The 6,110-nt window shown below is 39.1% G+C and overlaps 1 protein-coding gene across 1 annotated transcript in view; it reads left to right on the top strand.

Annotated features, from left to right (window-relative positions):
• LOC149436324 (moesin-like) overlaps positions 1 to 5,285 on the top strand; it is a 26,945-nt gene extending 21,660 nt beyond the window's left edge. Inside the window, exon 9 of the mRNA XM_089661724.1 lies at positions 1 to 5,285. This exon is cut by the window's left edge and continues 1,093 nt beyond it. The gene's annotated coding sequence lies outside the window, so the exon portion shown is untranslated.
• The last annotated feature ends 825 nt before the right edge of the window (positions 5,286 to 6,110 follow it).

Raw genomic sequence — 6,110 nt, forward strand, 5'->3', positions numbered from 1 at the left:
TTTACGTTCTGCAATTTGGCGGCCAGTACACCTAGTAGACGTGCTTGTAAAGGTGGTATTGTTCTCCTTCAGTCCTTAATTTCTTTCCTTGGTGCCCATTGACACTGTAATGGAGTCGATGTTGAGGCACATTCAGTTTCCTCTTCCAAAAAATTGTATGTCAACACAAAATCTAGGTCCTTGTACTTGCTTGTAAAGGGTGATAACGCTCTCCTTCATCCTTTATTTCTTTCCTTAGTGTCCATTCACACTATAACACAGTTTGTGTCAAGGCATGCACGTTTTGCTAGTTGAGGCATATTCTGTTTTACAATCTGAAAATTGGTGGTCAACACCCAAAGAATAGGTCCTTAGACCTGCTTGTAAAGGGCTGTAATGCGGTAAAGCTCTGCTTCAGTCCTTGATTTCTTACCTTGGTGCCCATTCACACCAAATCGATGTTGAGGCACATTTTGTTTCCCCTTCCAAAAACTGGATGTCAGTACAAAAATGAGGTCCTTGCACTTGCTTGTAAAGGGTGGTAATGCTCTTCTTCATCCTTTTATTTTTTTTTCCTTGGTACCCACTTACACAATACCGCAGTTTGCGTCAAGACAAGCACCTTTCCTGTTTGAAGCACATTGCGTTTTCAAAATTGGTGATCAGGACGTCAAGAACAGGTCCTTACATTTACTTGTAAAGGGCTGTGAAGAGTTTTAAAATCCGAAAATTGGCAGTCAACACGCATAGAATAGGTCCTTAGACCTACTTATAAAGGGTGGTAATGCTCTACCTCAGTCCTTAATTTCTTTCCTTGATGCCCATGCACACTGTAACGCAGTTGACCTCAAGGCACGCACTTTTGCTAGTTGAGGCACATTCAGTTTCCCTTTTCCAACAATTGGATGTCAACGCAAAAATTAGGTCCTTGCACTTGCTTGTAAATGGTGGTAATACTCACCTTCAGTCCTTTCTTCCAGTTTTCTTTCCTAAGGGCCCATTCACATCATAACTCATTTTGCATCAAAGCACACATTTTTGTTAGTCTAGGTACATTCCATTTTACACTTCGAAAATTGGAAGTCAACACACCAAGAAGAGATCCTTACACTTGTGAAGGGTTAAGCTTGTAAAGGGTTGGAATGCTCTCCTTCTATATTTTTTCTTTCCTTGGGGCCCATTCACAAAAAAACGCAGTTTGTCAAAGAATGCACTTTTATTGGTGAGGCACATTTTGTTTGACCTTACATTTTGTTTGACCACACTCCTTCCATCACTTTTTTTTCTCTTGGGGCCCATTCACATTACAACATAGTTCACATCAAATCACCCACTTGCGGCACATTCAATTTCCCGTTCCAACACACCAAGAACCGGTCCTTGCTTGGAATTGCTTGTAAAGGGTGGTAACTTTCTCCTTCCATCTTTTTTGCTCCTTTCCATGGAGCCCATTCAAACCAAAATGCAGTTGACGTCAAAGAACTCGCTGTTATTGGTGAGGCACATTCCATTTAATCTTTTGACAATTGGTGGTCAACACAAAAAATTAGGTCCTTGCACTTGCTTGTAAATCATTGTTACTCTCCCCTTCAATTCGTATTTTTCTTTATATGGGGCACATTCACACCCTTGAGTGCCTCTTTCGGGGTGAAGAGGCACCAGCAATTGACTGCAGATTATAATTCCTTATTCGTGAATTTCAGGAATTAGATTTACTCCTGCAGTGAGGGTTAAAAGCTTGTTTTAGTATAGGGGTGTAGGGATATAGTGTAGTACTTACCTTATCCCTGGCTCCAGCAGCCTCCAGCTCCAGATTGTAGGTGGTTCCTTGGCATCATCACTTGCAGTGCAGGGCTAATAACTCTGCATTGTAATTGAGGTGGTGAGCAGCCAAGTGTTGCTGAGAGCGCCTTAGAGGGGCAGCAGCACTGGACCAAACCCATGGATTGAGGCCTACCAGAAATAATGTAAGTACCCCACACTGGAAAAGAAGTATTTGTCTGGTTCCTGGAGTTCACCTTTAAATACAGTATAGCTGATGTTTCAGGTGCCACGTAGAGTGACCACTATGTTGTCCATAAACGTGTATATTTATATGGTGCATTGTGGCATGTGTTGTGGTGTGGATGTGTCCTTAAAGAGACCCTGTCACCTTGCCCATTCAGGGTCTCCCCAACCCACCACGATCCTGCCTTCCATGGCTGCCACTGCAAAATATCCAGTGATTCTGGATATGAGGGAGAATTGACTGCCTCCCATGATGCAATGCTCATGCCTAGTGGTAAGGCTCTAAGCTTGAGTGCCTGAATGGGCAAGGTGACATCACTTTACAGGACAGGTTCACGTTAACATCTCCCCAGCCCCCTAAGTCATTCTAAGATAAACCACCACCCACCCAGATGCCAACCTATTTTTTTTTTTATGGTGGCAGTCTACAGTGATGTTACAGCTCGGTGCAGGCATCTTTTGTTGCTGCTGGGCAGTAACTTCTCAGACTTGAATGGCCCATTCACGTACCATTGACCCATTAAATCCATGGGAAGTTACTGGGTGGGAAGCTTCAGGCCTCCAAAGGGTAATCAGGTGGGTGGAAGAATCTTGGGGTAGGAAAGGAGGTCAAGGAGGGAAGCGGGGCTGGGGAGTTTTATTCTAAATTGAACCTGTCTTTTTAGATGTAACTCCTGGGAAAGAAAACGATTTGGTTACTTCTAAGTCTTGGTATACTAATGTCTGTCTAGGGGACTGCTGGGGATGCTGGAAACCTTAGTTGTATTTTACCGGATACCACTGTTAGCTTTGGTTTTCTGTGTAGTGAAGATAGGTTGTCAATGATTCCTTCAACTCGTTCATTTAGAAAACACATTGTTTCAGAGACTGTGAATGGAAGAGGGGAGGGAAGGGACAGATGAATGTCACAATCTCAACTCATCCAATCGCAGAAATTAGTGACAAAGGCCTCCTAAGATGTCCAGCTGGTGCTCTTTTGTTGATTTTCTTTGGATACTTTGGAAACATTGTTTGGCCCCTGGAATATGTTGTCCCAATTTTATGAACAAAAAATCCATTGTTTGAGATTGATGGCGAAACCTTGGCAGCTGTACTACAGATTGGGTCCCCGTCCAAATCTAAGGAACAGCGACAAAATGAGTGCCAGATGGTTGTCATTGGTGATAAAATTCACACTGCAGAAAGATAAAATATTTTTGGGGCTGAACAGTGTTTGTTCCCTTGAAACACCTGGCCATCTTTTATATTCCTGTTGTCTCAATTTTTTTTATCAACAGTCAATGACGATGGACCCTGGTGTTTTTTTTTTTATCTTTTTTTTTTTTTTTTTTTCCTTGAATGCTCTCAGTAGAAGTCAAACATCGTTTGGCCTCAAATGTATTGGTTACTTCTTATCTTCTGTTGTCCCAATTTTATCAACCGCAAATGCATTGTTTGAGCTTGAACACTAAACCACAGCTCTATCACAAATTGGGGCTCTTCAAAAAAAAACGCAATGGTCTCTACTTAGAAGATTGTCTTAAGAGTCCATTGTCATTCATGGTTGATAAAATTGCGAGAAGTAGATAAGATAGCCAATGCATCTCAGGAGACTAAACATTGCTTGGTCCCCAAAAGAGCTCTGGCCACCTCCTGTCTTTCTGTAGTCTCAATTCTATCAACAATAAATGATGATGGATTCTTAAGATGGCTGGCGGGTGCTTTTTTTTTTTTTTTTGGTCAATGTCCCTTGAAAGACGCTTAAGATGAACAACCGATGCTCTTTTTGTCATTTTTCCCTTGGATATTTTCAGTGGAGGCCAAACATTGCTTGGTCCCCAAAAAGGTTTGGCTACCATATATCTTCTGTTTGTCCCAAATTTGTCAACAATAAATGCATTGGTTGAGCTTGATGACTGAACCTTGACAGCTCTACCACAGATTGGGCCCCCCTCAAAAAACCAACAGCGGCCTCTATTTTGGATACTGAACAATCTTTCATCCTTGTCTAATTTTTTTACAAACAATGACGACTGGACCCTCAAGATGTCCAGCTGACACTGGTTGAGCTTGATGACTAAACCTGGACAGCTGTACCCCTCAAAAAAAAAAAAAATTTGGCCTCCACTGAGAAAATCAAAGGAAAATGGCCAAAATGTATGCCATCCAGTCATTTTGAGGGTCCATCATTTATTGCTGATAAAATTGAGACAGCAGGAAGAAAAAAGATGGCCATCATATTTCAGGGACTGAGCAATGTTTGATCCCCCAAAAAACACTTGGTCACCTTTTATCTTCCCATTGTCTCAATTTCTACAATCAATGACGCCCTTAAGACATCCAGCTGACATTGGGCCCTCTTCAAAAACAGGTAAGAGTTCATTGTTTTGTGGTTGATAAATTGGTGGTCAAGCATTGTTTGAACCCCAAAATGCATTGGCTACCTTTTTTTTTTTTTTTTTTTTAAATATCTCTATTTTGTCAATCATAAAGACAATGGACTATTAAGATGTCCAGCTGGCATTTCCATTCTATTTCCATTGAAAGAAAACTGAGAGGTCTATCTGCCATAATACAACTAAGAATTTTAGCTTCCCCAACAGCCCTAAAGATATAGTATGCTAAGAATTAAAGATCGCTAAGCTGGACCCAGTACACGTTACCTCCACTAGTTGTGTGAGCTTTGGCTGCTGATGGTCATTGGGGAAGCAAACCGAAATAAAATCTCCATTGCTGCTGGATAGCGTATTTCAAACCTTGGTGGTTAGAGTCCCATGCTGGCATCCCCTTTCCTCCCTCCACCAGTATTATATATATTTTCTTTGACATTTGATGCTATAAGTATTTGTTTTTTCTAGCTATGCACAGTTTAGGTAATTATTAGAGAGGAAAAGGCATACTGCCTTCAGGAAGAAAAAAAAAAAGCAGTATACTGTATTATATAAAAAAGTTATTTTGAAATAAAAGTAACGCTCGAAGAGCTTATCAGTATTAGTCCTATTTCTAGTGTTTTTTATTTGACTGGTATTTACTCATTAACGCCATCTTTTATGGCTTTAAGGATTTTTCTTCCAAGTTTAAAAGTGTTAATATTTGTTTCTAAACTATAGTCTATTGCTGTAAATTATATTGACGAGATTTATAACAGCTCATAGGGGACACTTTTTTTCTTTTTTCTTTTATTTAGCTCTTTTCTAACTAAACAAGTGCGGATTGCCTGTTTAAAATATGTTTTGTGATGTTTAGTTTTTTTCTTTTTCTTCATTGTGATCTGACCTAGTTCTATTCTTCCAGTGCCAATAAAGATCATTTGAATCTGATGTGCCCTTTTGAAGCCAATTTTTTTTCATACATGCGATATCAATTCTCGGGTGTTTTGAAGAGTATATTTTGGTTTAAATGAATCACAATCTGTGTTTGAATAGCTGCATTGGAGGACAGGAGAGACATTGGGGGTCTATTAGAAGACCATAACGAGTACTGGTCACCTGACTAGGGTATAATTTTTAATATTTTTTTATTATTGATAGCCCCCTTGTGATAGGAATAAAGTTAAAAAAATATATATATACACTATCAAAATCATCATAATTAAAAATATATTAATCAATTAAAATTAGCCACCCCTACACGCCATGTAAATATAGAGAATTTTGGGTACCATAGTTTTTTTATGCTATTTTCCCTGGCATTTGCAGTTTTAAGACTTGACACGTTTGGTATCTACTTACCCAGCGCAACCCAATGTCTCCGTAAAGAGTACCTGTCACCTGTCCGTTCTATAATTTTTATTATTGTTAGCCCCCTTGTGATATCAATAATGTAAAAAATGGATAGAAAAATAATTATACACAATTAAAATCATATATCATAGTTTTAAGACTTGGCATGCTTTATATCTACTTCCTTCATGAACCCAATGTCTTCATACAGAGTACTTGTCAGCTGGCCTCCTTGTGATAGCAATAAAGCTAAAAAAAAAAAAATTAAAGTGTAAAAAAGAATATACAAAATGAATCGAAATAATTTAAATGTAATGCATTTGTAATGTCAGTTTTACTAGGCGTGCACATTATTTACTCAAATGCAACCCAATCTTTTATATTTCACAAAAAAAATTGGTAATATATTGTTTGTTTGCAATA

Source organism: Staurois parvus, unplaced genomic scaffold, assembly GCF_062004578.1.
Source record: "Staurois parvus isolate SC_StPar_1 unplaced genomic scaffold, SC_StPar_1.0 ptg001377l, whole genome shotgun sequence".
Classification (NCBI taxonomy): domain Eukaryota; kingdom Metazoa; phylum Chordata; class Amphibia; order Anura; family Ranidae; genus Staurois; species Staurois parvus.